We start from the raw sequence: 16,432 nt of genomic DNA, 5'->3' as shown, positions 1-16,432 counted from the left end.
ATTTAATTATTAAAGTTATAAAATGAAACTGTAATAAAAACTTACAGTATGATAAATTTAATCTAAAATAATCCTAATATGTTATATTCCACTCCAAAGGAATCGACTGTTCCGAATGAATTTCAGATCCTCGAATGCACTAGTCTGCCAACAGTCCTGGTGTATCAAAAGGACATTGCCTGGAACTCCTTTGAATAATTCACAATAGATCAGAATAATATTCTAGTCCAATGTCAATGTGCTCTTTTGTAATTCAATGAATAATCTGAAACAAATGCTTCTTCTCAAATCTAAACACAACATTAAATACGTCTGAAGACTGGTGATGCTACAAGAATATAAGAAATAATACTACAAAATAGGAATCCGAAATAGGAATGAATTAAGTGCTCCGTTCTCTCTTTATATACAACTCCAATTGTCTATTACGACCATATGTCGCAATCTAACCCACGTGACAGACCTTACTACTTAATATAATATTTACCGATATATACTCACGTGAAATCCGTCGTAAAATAACCAACCTGGCCGATCTATTAAATGGGAAATAATTTCATTTTTCTAAGACCCCATCTGACGCCATCAGCCAATGAGATATTACCCAAACATGTCAACAGGTTCAATATATATACTGAATTTAACTTGTCAACACCTATTAAAAGCTTAATATCTATTTTTTAACAAAAATAGGATCTGCACCGATGGAAAATAAATTAGTTACGAACTATTTTGTTCACATGGGGATCAGTACAATTTACGGTCATGCACACAAATTACACACAATATAGGTACAGTCATGCACCAAAGGTTACAAAAAGAATAGATATACATAACAATTTAAGATATCGCTCTAATTTGTATTGATTGTTGTCGTCGTTGTTCATTACAAGTAAGAAATGCCATGTTTGGATTTGTATCATTTTTCGTGTTTATAATTAGCATGCTCTTTTGACTAGATGATAGTAATGTGTGGGGGATATAGTTTGGTCTTTAAGGGGGAGGAATGTAGCGGCAATTATCTAATTATCAAGTGTCATGTAACCTGCTTATCCGACATAAATCTGATTCATCTCGCTAATCATGTAGTGAAACTGTTTAGCAGTCTTTCACATGTTTAGCATGTGTTTTTGCCGTTATCATTATGTTATAAATTGTCTAAGTTCCAAACCCGGTTGCTGCACATAGTTGCCGTTCGCTGCCTTTTTCCCCATATTTAAAGCTTACTTCCGGTTTTGGTTTGTAATTTTCTCTTCTGTTATGTAAGTCGCTTTCTGATTGACTTTCGCCGGCTTGATCACATGTGAGTGATCTAGAAATTCATACTGGGCTGGGAAAGGCAGGTACAAGCTGCTTGAAGGGTTTTACTGTATTCATATTGTTTAGTAATACATTTACTGTTGCAAAGGTTCTATGTGTGCTTCGTGGGGCCCGCTGTGGCGGATTGATCTTAATTGGTAGGGAAATATAGCCCGTGGTGGATCTCATAGCGTTCATAGAGTCTAAAGATGACGTAAATATAGAACTCCTCATAAAGTAGTCAATGAGTCAACTGAGTAGTCAATTACACTGAGACAATGAGCTTTGGTACTTTATTATAGTACGCTTAATTAAACATCACCTGTTCTTACAAACGCATAATTACATTCGCATCTTTACTCTGTCTACAAATATGTTTGACTCCTTAAGATGAGAAAGATATAACTATATAACTTCTCAAATTATTTTCAGAACTATAATCAGGCGAAGTATAGACGACCAATGCCAAGAACTAAATAAATATGCACAATGTGCGTCGGTTTATGTGTCGTCCTATTAACTTGAAATAAAGCATCGACTGGCCAATCTCGTATAAAGTGGGACATGATGTGACGTTACAAATGAGGCTTTAAAAATAAGGACTAGTTTCGTTGCTTATTTCCATTTTTGGTCTTTATGCTACACTTGACGCAGTCCAAGGATAGCATAACCGTAGCAAAAAGCAAACAATTATTGCTATTAATATTAATAACTAAAGGAACTTCTTTACTTTACACCTATGATCAATAGATATAGTACGGACCAAATAACTATAGAAAAGTAAAATGATATGATTAGCCAAGAAAGAAAACATTATTCAGTTGTTGTCATATACCAGCTTAATGCTGCTTCTGTCTGTTTTAATAGCTTGAAGAAATAGTTGCTGATGAGAGTTCTCCACTTTGTACACTTTAGTGTTAATCTTATATTACTTTTTCTGCTTTTCTTACCTATTGAACAAACGATTGGTATGTGTCTATTGCATGCAATATTTTTATCCTCATCAAGAGGTTGTCAAGTGAGAATTATGTGCCTTTTTTTAGTTTTATTTCTTCTGTGTCTTGCACAGGTTCTATTGATCTCCTTCGTAGTGTCTTCGACATTTCTTTAAGGCACGAGACGCGTTACCTTGATATCCAAGATGAATAAATTATTGCCTTTTGGGACCTATATTTTTAAATCCTTCTTATTTAATTCCATTCCGTATTTAAAATGTAGGTATTGTCATTATATTAAGCTGGCTGATAAAACATTCTTTCATCTTGTCTGGGTACTGCGTACATTGTTTGGTCCAGAACTGGTTTGTATACAATCTAAATTTCATCAGCTCTACCTTTAGTACATTTTATAATTTTTTCTGATAATTAATGATTAACATTGCAGTTGCCATCGGTGCCAATATTTCGTGTTGCTTGATAGACATTTAAAGCTCTAAGTCTACAAGTAATATGCTCAATGCATTTGTCAACAACACATATACATATTGTGTCATGTTACACAAACCATACATATCATTCCCAATCAAATGAACAGAAAATATTTATAGACGTAGATGAGTTAATATGGTGAATACTTCAAAGTATAAATATGCTAAAATATTATAACATTTTAAAATCTCAACTGTGACTATTAAAAAAAGGATAGAACACGAAAACAAACCAAGCGATAAAGAAATTTGAGAGCTACTGAAAGATTGCACACAGCAATGTCTGATCAGAGCAGTAAAATAACGGTGAATCCTAATCTTTTGCAAACGTTATAGAAGAAGAAATAATTAACGAAGATCATCTAAAGAAGAAATTTTACAATATTGGAGACAGCAAGGACAAAATGATTGTGAAATAAAACAAGGTAAAAGCTATGTTTAATCAGCTCACAATTTATCCATTGCTGGTTTGAGTAATAATATAAGTTATAAATAATAAGATATGCAACATTTCAAGATTTTACATGCTGAGATTGAACAACGAAAACAATATGTAAATCAACATCTGACTTATAACACTTGTGCATCATATAGTGTTACTGACAAATTGGACAAACGCATAATAACGTATATCGAATTTGTACTGTGTGTCTGCTTTTGTCTACGAACACACACACACACACACACACACATATAGTGTTGTGTGATTATTCTTTAATCTATACTTAAGGGTAGGAGTTTGACCTACATGTCTAATGTCAAGTAGGGTAAACATGTTTACTAGGGTTGAATTCTAGGTACAGCCTTGAGTCTGATCTTAGAATATTCTAGAAACAAATTTTGTGTACCGAATAATGGAAATTTCCATTTAGATGACCCTCATACTTGTCCTCGAATTGTGTCTTAGGTTTTATATTAAGGTTGATTGTATTAGAATTATGCATTTCTATCTTAATATTAGTCTTCAGAAGAATCAATTGTAGTTGTGTTTCAGTTACTATTTGAGAGGATTTATTTATTTAAATTATTTATTGGAAATACAATGTGCTCTTTAACTTTGTGACTAAATCACTATTTTGGTATTATTGTGAATTCATTTAGGGACATTATGGATTATAGCATTAATACATCAAGTCTGTAAGCATATCAACATCTTTAGAGGCTACTGGTACTGGTACAAAACTTTCAAATTGGGAATTCATTTGGAATACCACTTGAATTCATTTTGAATTCTCAGTACTTTTGGACTTGTGATATAATATTTAGCACTATTTGGGGTTTAATTCACAATACTGTAAGTTCCTTTTAACATATGCAAGTTGGTAGCATAAAAATCTATTACTTTATCATATTGTTTTTAATGCTGATATTTGATGGGTTTATAGTTTAATTTTGTAGATGCTTGTATGGACTATTAACATTATATTAAAAGAAATCGCCGCTAAACATATCTTGCAGTATAAATTACATCTTGGATTTCATCAGCTTGTTTTATAAAATGAATGTGTTTTAAAGGTATCAAACTATTACATAATACTCAAATTCGGTAATCCAAACCTTAATGATAAAACCCCACTAAATTATCTAATCCATTGTGTTGTTAGTAGTGTTCCTGTAACACTTCTTATATTTTGTTAAATTATCAAATGCCAGAAATGTTCTCATCAAAGCTTTTGTTTTTACAAATTGTTAATCACAACCTAAAATATTAAAACATATTTTATTTTAATTGCTTGTATATACGCTTCTTGTTGTTTCCATTTACTCACAGAAGATGCTATTCCTTTTTTGTTACATCTAACAAACTATTTTGATATTTTAGCGGATCTGGCATTTACGAAAATTGTATGCCTGCTTTATTAGTTCGGAAACCATCCTATCCAGACTATGGTTAGTCAAATGTATGTCTGTTATTTCTTTGTATGTTTCATTTACTGTACTAAGTTTAAATTCTTGCTGGCATTCTTCTTCTATGCCATCACTTACATAGGCTTTGCTGTCTTTGTTTAATGTTCTCGCGTTAGTATCTTGAACAGATTCTGAAAACCAGTTTCTTTTCGAGTTGTTTTAATCCATTTAAATGGTGTAAGCTGACAGAGGTGCTGGCCAAGAATCGAAGAATCCTAGTTTTGAAGACCTTTATAATGGGAATGAATTAATGAGTGTAATATTGGTGTAAAATAATAGTATCACTGATAGATTTGAAGCTTGTCAATATGCAGCTTAACAAATGAATCCACAAACAGTTGGTGAACTATAGAAGGAACATATCGGGCAAAGATTTAGAAAAAGATACAACACAATATATGTAATTAAGCATCATTATTGCTGAAGCAACGTAGAATTACTAACAAATAGGTAGAGATTTGTTTTAAATGTAAAAAACTGGGCACCTAGCACTGTATGTATTAAAATAGATGATATTAATTTTTTGCTTTTGTAATTGAATTTTGGGGAAGTGGGAAAAAGAGAGTAACGAAAGTACATTAAAAGAGTGAAATGTGTTCCTAAAGAGTAATGTTCAAACTAGAAAAGTAAATTACACAAGGTCTCAAAACCATGGACAAAATTATAAATGCTTGATTTTTTATTGCATGGTCTTTATTATTGGCTGCACTGTCTTTATAACTTTTATTCCTCTTACCATCATATTGCTTATCATTCTTTTCCACACTTTTATGAAATTTTCCCCTACGATTATTCGGACTGCCGCAATTATTATTCATTGTGTTTTCATGCTTGCCAGCCATTTGATTACTTTATTTAAATTTTATCATCTTTTTCGTGTCCACATTTTATCATCGTCGTGTTTACAGGAGTATTTATTTCTATAACAATTGAATAAGATTATTGTAAATTCATATTGCAGCCTAATACGCTACATATTGTCATAATCATATACATATGTACAAAACCTTACTGTGATGTTTTCATTCACAGTATGCCTAAGTTCACCTAAGATTGCTTGAACACATGAAACAGGCTGTGTAATATCCGCGTGGGTACCTAAAATATGTATAATATGCGGCCTAATACTCAGATGTAAACTCGATATTCCTCCATCTGTTAGTCCGTTGAAATCCTGCAATAAACCAACCTATTAATTATGCTAGATCTGCTGTATGATCGTTCCGATAGTTACGTGTTAGACGTTAGGTAAAGTGAGATGGACCGTTTTGATATCATTAATAGATGTTACTGTCTACAGTCATTCTATTCTTCCCTTTGAGCTATATCCAATCATGATGTAGTGGTATACGAACACTTTTGCAGATGATATTAGCTTTTTCAGGTGTATCATATGGTTACTAGAGTTAAAGGACAGGTAAATGTATTGAACATTCGAATAGCTTATACGTGATTGATTATATTTCTAACGAACTAGAAAATCTCCGACCCTAAACTTGAGAGTTTTTAAATTTTTAAGCTTAATTCAGCATTCAGTAATTGAGCCGGTAGTCTCTCTCTCTCTCTCTCTCTCTCTCTCTCTCATTGTAAGATCGGTTAATCTTTAATAATAGATCGTGGCATTCTGCTTAGATATGACTGTAAAGATGGTGTTTGTACGTTTGTTTTACTATATTCCAAATCGTAATATGTGTCATAGTAAGATTGTTGCGTTTAATTTGGATAATTGACATCTTCAATTAACAATGCATAGCTTAGCATTTATGTTTGTTTATTCATCTTTATTATCGACGTGCTACGTATTTTTGTCTTCTATACTATACACGATTTTTCTTCGTGTTGTATTATCTGTCATTCTCACAGCCTTAATGTGTATCGTAGAGTACAAATACGAACAGTGCATAAGGCAGGTGACAAGTTATTCAAACAATCCAGTAAAATCTAACGTGCGAAACAACATTTTTTTGTGCTTTTGCTCAAAACTAGACATCGTTCACATTTACTAGTTTGGAATAGACAATAGTAACAAATATCATCAGTAGCAGACGTCTTCTTAGATTAAAGGATTATTTCGTTTCTTGGGGAGCACGATGACCAAATATTGGGTCCATGTGGTGGGACATTCTCCTGTCTACTATACCTTGCTGCAAATTTTTGTTAGGACTGTGACTATCTCTTCTCCTCCTATTTGAATGAGCTCTGCTGGTATGTTGTCAACGCCAGTTTACTTTCCGTTCTTTAATAACCTAACCACAATTTCTAATTCCTCACGTAAAAATGGGGTTGTCATCAATTTTTTCTGCTTGAGGGCAGTTTAGTACTGTCGGTTCTCCTTGGGTGTTATGATTGTACAGTTCTGAGTAGTATTCTGTCCATCGCTTGAGGATCTCTTGATCTTCTGTGAGGCATTTTCCTGATTTGTCTTGGATGGTGGTAGTTTTCCTTTGTTTATGGATTGTGAGATTTGTCACCAGTTGATATGCCATCTTGCAGTCGTTTCTGCTTAGTCTTTGATTTCACAACATTGTCTTTCTATCCAGGACTCCTTTGCTTTTAAGGTCTCCTTTTCCTTCTTTTCAGTTGTCATCTGTTCTGACCCAAGGTTTCTTTGATCGACAATATTTGCCAATGATCTCTATGGCTGTGCTAGTCACAGCTGTGTTGAATGTGGTTGTTAAGGACTTGAGGTATGTATCTTGGTTGTCCAGGGTTATCAGAAGGGCAAATTTACCACCGGTCATTGGTTGGAAGGCTTCTACTTTTTTTAGATGCTGAAGATAATTCTCAACAGACTATAGCCTCAAGCAGACAAAATTATTGCTGAAGAGCAGGCAGGCTGTCAAGCACGACATAACAAATCTTCAGTCTTTTTCAGACTCCTTGCGAGAAATTCCTCCAGCATCAGCAAAGTCTATACCATATCTGTCTAGATTTCAAGAAGGCCTTTGATAGGGTATGGCATGTGGCCTTACGGAAAACTGTGAGGAAATACATCAGCTCAAACCTGGTTCGGGTTGTTGAGCACCTCTATAACAAATCCATCAGTGCTGTACTCATCAATAGTAGAAGGTGAGTCAGACATTGATGTATACTGTCAACTACATTTTCCTGGAAAGGATCATGGAGGATGCTTTAGAAGACCACAACAGCACTGTCAGCATCGGATGCAGAACAATCACCATGGATGGCTTAGGAGGAGCTGAAAAAGAATTGGCTGACTTGGATGAACAGAACCTCCATATCATAAGATATGGAGTTTAGCACCGAAAAAACTAAACTTATGACAAACAACACCAATGGCATCAGTGCCGAAATAAAGGTCAATGGACAAAACCTGGAAACAGTCTCGAGCTTCATGTACGTGTGATCAATCAAAACAGATGAGGGTTCCAAACCAAAACTACTTTGCAGGATTGCCCAACCCACAGCAACAATAAGACACCAACATTGCTCTTGGTTCCAAATAAAGCTGATGCGCTCTATTGTCATATCCATTTTTCTGTTTGCTTGTGAAATAAAGATGCTCACATCCGATTTACAAAGAAGTAGTAAAACCTTTCGAAATGATATGCTACCGCAAGATCTTTGGCATCTCATACTTTGACCATCTAACCAAAAAAGACGTCCACAGCAGGATCCAACGAGACATCGGACCATATAAAGACCACTTGACCACTGTGAGAAAATGCAAACTGAAGTGGTAGAAGTGGTATGGTCATGTCACAAGATCATCGGGACTGGCAAAAATAATCTTGCAAGGCACAGTGCGGGCATGCCGAAGAAGAGGCAGACAGAAAAAGAAGTGGGAAGATAACAGTAAAGAGTGGACAGGCACGGGGTTTGGAGAATCCCAAAGGGCAGTAGAAAACGGAAAGATGGAGAGAATTGGTTGTAAGGTCAATTGTGGTGCCCCAACGACCTCTTTGGCTACCGGATTGATGATGATACACACACACACACACACACACACACACACACACACACACACACACACACACACACATGTGTGTGTGTGTGTGTGTGTGTGTTGTTACGACCTATGATTTTAATCTAAGTACAGTGAGAAGCAAAGCCACCAACTCTTGTAAAATTCAACAAACAATTATTTCCCTATAATACAAAGTGACAAGAGGAACTTGCATTATTGTGAATTAAATACTTCACAAATTCTTTTACAAGTCCAAAATTATAGAATGTTCCGAATGAGTTACAATCTTGAATGTGCTAATGTACCAAAAGTTTTGAATTGTTTAATGTACCCACCGTCTTGATGTATCACAATGATATAATCCAGAATGTCTTGGAATGAATTTATGATAATCCCCAAAATAGTGATTTAGTCCAAAAAAAGTCAATGTGTAATGCTAATGAATAATTTAATAAATGTTTCCTCTCAAAATTATAACACATAATAATAAAATGACCTGGATGTATCTCAAACGTTCTCTTCTAGACCGTCTAATGATTTGTAAATAAGGCTAAATCAGGAACTCAAATATCAGATAACAATTTATTTATAACTTACAAACATGAACAAAATTTAAGCACACACACACACACACACACTATATATATATATATATATATATATATATATATATATATATATATATATATATATATATATATATATATATATGTGTGTGTGTGTGTGTGTGTGTGTGTGTGTGTGTGTGTGTGTGTGTTTATATACAAGCATGAAATATCTTTTACACGTCGCTTCACATCTATCTTTTCATCTCGAAGGATTTTTGTATTGTGATAATACGTTGTAATCTGTCTTGTATATTCATTTGAGGATCTTTCCGTCCTTGCATCCGTCTAGCAGTTGTTGTTAGGGACAGGTAAGACAGAGAGGAAGTCGGAAAAGCCGAGAGTGAAGATACGCGAATATGAGCGATTCCTGTCTACTCTTTAAAACTGATGCTTAATGAGAATTATTAGTTGATAACTGCGGTTACGAACTTTAGATGCGATACACCTCTCTGTCAAAACTCGCATTGTCATGTTGCAATAGGTCATATGTCTAACAGGATTAAAACCGAATGCGTATGGATTAAGTGAAAGCACCCGACACCACATACGTGAATTAAATGTTTATGACACTAAAGCATGATAGTCTTTATAAACCCCAAACACAAATATTAATTCCACGAAGAATGAAAAAGACAATAATATTATTGAAAAACAACACTCGGTTGCGACTTAGAACTGAGGCACAATGTTCATAGCTTTGCACAAAACGTTCGTCTTCCCTTCGATATAATGAACACGATCGTTACACATAAGTACGCCATCAACAATATAATTACCCCAAAGCTGGTGCTAGACATCCCCACATGTTGACTATCTGTATTCAAAATTAAACAGATGTTCAAATGATCAAGCAACACACAGATACGGTAAATGATATTGACGTTGTCACATAAAACTCATGTTTTGCATACACCATAATGCGAATGTGCATTATGTGAGTATGGGTTAATATAACTAGATGAACTATTCAAAATTCAAAATACCTAGTACAAAAATCTCATTCTTTGAGCGAATTTATCCCGATTTGTTACACCCTCTTTCTGAGCTCAACGGCTCCTAGGAATTCCATTAACTTCTATATGACTCTGTTGCCAGCTATGTTACACAGTCTACAAATATATGCTGCCCAATTGCCAGTCACTGTAGACACTACCTGACAAGATTTCTGAATCGTTGTGCCAGCATATAGAATATACATTATATAAATATTAAAAAACACGTGCAATGCCCAAGGTTAAAGTACCCGTCATCATCATAAAATATGGGGAAATCGCTGTGAACGATCTACAACAAGATGCAAATATTGCTCGATAGCTTGTTTGGTAAGGAAAAACAATAAAACTACACTAGGTAAGTCTATACACATCTACGAAATCCACTTTATCCTATCGTTCTAATGTTTCATCAGGTTATTTTGTTGCAAAATTATGTGACAATATGGACTCATGCTTGAAGCCTAAACTATATGTGTCGGGGGTGATGGTGAGGGCCAGGCGGGACTGGTATCATGCAAAAATGTAGATGATTTTTTCTATATGTTGCCTAATTTCTTCATTACCAATGATTACCACCTATTTCTGAATGGAAATAAGTTGTTCAGAACGGTTTTCGACAATATTTAATGATAGTGGCTTATTATCTAATACCTAAAGCATTATCTGAATAATCCAGAATAGATTGATTGCAATCTGAAACATAAAACTAAGGCTAGTAAAATACAGGAGAATCACATTCACACATGCATTAGTTTATGACATCAATGTCTTAAATATAAATAACTTAATTTCTAAAGACAAGTTATATACAGAGTGCATTTTTATGGTTTAAGGCTGAAGGAAATGAAACAATCAGAAACAAGCTGAGTTTTAGATACCACTAAATCTTGCTCCATCTGCACCAGGAACTGACTAGGTTCCAAGAAAGTACATTCACTATTTCGCTACCATAGCCTTCGTATTCTTCTTTAGCATCAAATCATTTCCTTCCAGCTTGTGACCTGTCTATAGTGTAGAGAAATATTCAAACCAAGGCATTGCCACCTGGCTTTTCAATGTATACAAATATTAGATCAATTATCATTGAAGTCAGTGTCATCAAAATGGGAAGAATGGATTTAACTTTTACATATACAAGTTATTTAATGAAAGATAGAAAACGATCATTTGTCAAGTTTGATGTATGATAGTGCATTCGTTCTGAGCGTCAATGAAAATGGAAATTAATCAATTCCGAGGTTTTCGTCGTTAATACAGGCAGGATTTGTTAAACATTATGTGCGGAAAAATTACTCTTGAAAAATTACAATATATTATTAGTTTTAAATCAATTTGCCTCTTTCAAATTACAGTAATGTGCACTGGAGGGAACCCTAAATTGACAAGATGAAATCGTCTAATACACTGACTGCGCGCCAAAATAGGTATGTGTCTTATAACCCACACGTTTATTTCTGCATGTAGGTAGATAGGTAGGTATGTTGCTGACATCATCAATATTAGTAATTCTTTAAAAGTCAAGTAGAAACTTCTGACTCGGTTATATATGGTTTAGATCTAAATCTACATTTAAGCAGTGGGATAATGATAAGTAAAATATGTTAGAAAAAGACCTTCTGAACTTTGAGATTGTTGAATAAAAACACATGTAGAGTTAGGAGTACTGTTGAGTATTATCAAGGTCTGCAATAATTGTTATAAGATGATAATCAAGATGTATTTACAATGATGATTCCACTACCATAAATTGCGTACAAAATGATTTCAAATCAACAGCATTAAGGTTCACCTGAAAGAACAAAATACCCTAAAAACAACTGCACTATAAAGGGCCGTATATGACAATGAATATGTAATCCTGACAAATTTTAAGCTGCAAGTTACATAACACACAATTGTTAAAATTTCTGATAGCAGTTTGTTTTTATAAAGCAGCATCATCTGTATTCACAAATACATTATCAGAGGATTCGATTTCTTTATTCTTTATAGCACTGCGTACGAAGTAATTGATACTGGCATGAATGGTAACCATACAAAGGCATAATTGATTCTGGATATAATCTGCGGTTATAAAGCTTTATGTTACCAAAATAGAGAAGCTATTGCACCTTCTTTTGTGAGTCAGTGAAACAAGGTTGCCATTGTATCATCATCGTTAAGGGCTAATGTAATGCACAATTCAGTACAGGTGGGTGGGGTTGGCACCCTGGTTGTGTTATGTACCATTTTGCAGTGAGTGTGTGAAAGAATAACTTACTATAAAAACAGTTCCCTAGTATTTTTTCTCCACTTATTGTGATGCAGAGTACATAAATATGGAGTCTATTTATAGTGAAAAAGAAATGCCACTCACACTTGTTTATAATACATTTAGTGGCAAGGAGAAATGGATTGCCTATAAAACAAGGAGAAATTGTACATGAGCTGTTTTTCTGAACATACTGTTTGCAAATAAAATGTATTCAAGTCAGTTATGAACACTCTTGGCATAAGTTCCTAAATAAAGATACAAAGACCTGTATTGCTCATGTGCATTCTATAATAAAGACAATAGCACAGTTCTCCATGTATTTTTGTAATTATTATAATGGCATAATTTTAGACCCAAACATTATGATGTTGTCCAAAATGAAGAGTCTGAAATATTCATATTTTCTGCTCAAATGTATGTCTGTACATGCAGAATAATCTGGGGCCCCGAGTGGCCGAGTGGTCTAAAGCGCTCTCCGTTACGGATCACTGCCATCTCACCTCTGTCTGCGGCGGTTCGAGTCTAGGATTCAGCCAATGTGGGTATGTGAGAAAGCTTGCCAGTAGCTTCTCGTGGGTCGGTGGTTCTTTCCGGGGTTTTCCCGGGTTCTTCCTCCACCATTAATACTGGCCGCCATGTATAGCCTATCGTGTGCTGAAAAATGGCGTTAAGCCCCAAAACAACAACAACAACAAAGCAGAATAATCTATTGTACCACATTTGGTAATTAAGTTTTCTAAACTTTATTAATAAATGAATCTTTAGTTTAAATCTCTAACTGTTTCTTGGTATCCTAAAAACTGGTTCAAGGCAAAATGTACGAAATCCAAGACATTGGTTCATGTAGATCACCAGCTACATTCCATGTTTGCATACGTATAAGGTTTATCTTTGGATAATTAGCTAATGTCAAGTGAGTTTAATTACCTTTATTCGGGTAATACGAACGAAAGACTGATGATACCCGAACATATCAACTTCGACGGATTAATACTTAGAGAAGTAGATGCAGTGAAAGGTGGGATGAAAAGATGTAAAATGTAAACAAGTAAATAGGTCATTTTATAGTATATATTTCATGAATGTTTTATAATTCTCTTTGCTATTATCAGTACCGACCACAACCATACTTTCAATATGAAAAGTTTGATAGCCATGGCGAATACGGCAGCCCCATTATCTGGTATTGTGATGTTTGCCAAGTGCATTGTACGCAATGCCCAATGTATATGCAAAATGTAACGCTCGTTGTGTTTTCATTATTCTTGCAACAAGATAATTACAAAGCAATAGCACAATAATAGCACAATGCCATGATCTATATACAATATTAAATTGCCTATTTTAGCTGATATAACTGCATTTTCCGTAAATACAGATCGTCCCTGAACATTTTAAGTGACAGGGATATTTTTACGTTAATAATATATAACTTTAAACCAATTACATACTATACTTGATATTTGACTATACCACGCCCACCCACCCGTTAAGCCAATTGGTATCACCAATAGCCCTTATAACCAATAAGGTGTGACATCAGTGATCTTTAAAGTTCACATTTATTAGACATACAATCATGTAAATCATGTGAAGTCTTGTACCTTCGAAAAATTTTATTGTATTTATTATCTATAAATTTACCTCGATTTTGAAACTGTATTTGACAAAGACAGTTTGTGTACATTATATATATATATATATATATATATATATATATATATATATATATATATATATATATATATATATATATATATATATGCTGTGTTTTTGCAGCTATGCATACATGTATGCGTGAAGGCATTCGTGTGTAGGTAAGTTGAAAGGGTTTTTGTTTCTTTACGCAAAACTAGACTGAATAATAGAGTAACTTTAATCTTAGGAAAACTTATAGGGACAAAATTTGTATTTTTTTCGAAAGGTTATTTATAAGGTATAGAAAACCTACTATTAGGTGAAAAGTTATAAGAGCGTTTAAACAGAATGGTATAAAAAGTGCTGCTTTTATCATAGCAACAGGAATGAAAATATCAAATATTCTTTTAGTTCCAAATATGGTAACAGGTTTAATAGGAAATGGTGTGGAACAAGTGGTGGTTGTTATGGAAGATATATCAGAAAGTAACTTTAAACAGGCATGAAAAGTACTGCTAGCTATTTATTAGAGCTTTCCAAAAAGTGTATTGCTATTGGACGTGTAATAGCCTGAATCCTAAGGACTACCGAACAGGTTGTATCGTTTTTATCTGAGCGTGTGCCTTTGCTTGGCCTGACATTAGTTGGTATGTCAGTGGTGTAGACGCCATAACAAGGAGGACTGAGAAAAGCTGATGTGCACAGCATGATCAAAGATTAATACTCTATTGTAAAAGTTAATAAATCCCCGTTTTGCAACTATCTTTACCTCTGTTTTGTTGTCTATCTTTTTTGCAGGCTTATTAAATAACAGCAGCTTACCCTATAAACATCCTTGGCCACCAATAATGTCAATTGAAGAAGTCTGCCAAATGTTAATGTCACACTTTGCTATGGGTCCGTTGACACAGCCATCACTATCAAATTTTAAACAACAGAGACAACCAAAGATGTCGGACTAGGACAAGGATTAGTTGTTGCACTATTTTTTTTATTATAAGGTCCTTTATTTCAACTTTCAAAAATAGAGTTTGGAATATAAGTTTGGAAAATGTTTCTTGCGTAAATTGGCCAATCCTTTATTATCTGTTTTTCCACATTCACATGTAGTTCTTTACTGACTTATTTATTTTCTTGCAATTTCCTCCGCTTCGATATAATTTCATTCTCAGTTATATTGTGCAGTATTTGCATCTCTGGTATTTTGTATTTCACTTTTTCCATTTCTTCTATTTAATTTTTTCTATTACATTTTGTAACATCTTATAACTAACTGGGTTGTTTCCACACCATGAAATGTTTAAATTGTATAGTTTAATTGCAGTTGCTACCAGCTGTCAAATGATAGTTTTGTAGATTGCTTCAAAAAATATGTATGGCTACATACTGTCAAATGTTTACTATATTTTGCTTCCTTCACGTTCAGCAAAAGCTCTTATTTGTATTAACTATGCCAAATCTTCATGATTGAAAGCTGGTATGTTTAAACTAGGCATTTTAAACATTTGTTCCACAAAAAATTCCTAGTTTCTGGTGTAATTGCGTAAAGTACTGCTATACTTTCGCTGCAATTTATTTTAGAGGTTTAAATGTCTTCGTGAAAAAAGCAACATTTATATTTGTATTGCCCTTAAAATAGCAAACATCTCTTTGTTTTCCTTGCTCCCTTCAACTGGAGCTGCGTACATTGATCTCTGATGAGTGTTATTGTTTTTATTATTATCTTTCTTAAAACTTTATGTTATTTTCTTGTTCTTATCTTGATTGCAATGCTTCCAGATGCTATGCTTTAGAGTTCCGTGAAACCTTTCCACTGGATAGGTTTTTTTCTCTGCATTAGTTATAAACCATGTTTAGGAAAGACACTTATATATAAGACATTATTTCGAAGGGATCTATATGTTTCCTTTTTCGAGAAATCATAAATATTGTTTATGTAAGACTTTTTTACCCATTAAATTATTTTCAAGTCTTGAACATTCTTCTTAAAGCGTCGTGTATGTCACACCTCCCCCACCTAAATGTAATTATAGTTCATCAATGTCATTATTATGGTTTAATTAGCATTGCTGCTAACCATACATTTGTTTATATCCTCCATTTTTAATTTTCACCTATCCGTTGCTTCGAATGACTACATTTTTCCATCAGGCATATGTCCAGAGACACAGACGCTAGTTTTTTTTTTAACGGATTTTTGCTGGTATGTTACTACGAAGGTCCAGAGAGAGAGAGAGAGAGAGAGAGAGAGAGAGAGAGTTGTGCTGGGGTTGAAGAGACTTATTATTAAGGCATTTATCCATTGCCCATCCCTATGTTTATTTATTGGTCGATTGGTCTGCTGCCCTACCAACCCAAACAATGATAGAAAATGGC

The sequence above is a fragment of the Sinohyriopsis cumingii genome, chromosome 8, assembly GCF_028554795.1.
Source record: "Sinohyriopsis cumingii isolate HCF-2022 chromosome 8, ASM2855479v2, whole genome shotgun sequence".
Classification (NCBI taxonomy): Eukaryota; Metazoa; Mollusca; class Bivalvia; order Unionida; family Unionidae; genus Sinohyriopsis; species Sinohyriopsis cumingii.
The sequence above is the reverse complement of the archived record's forward strand: the minus strand, read 5'-3'. Positions refer to the sequence as shown.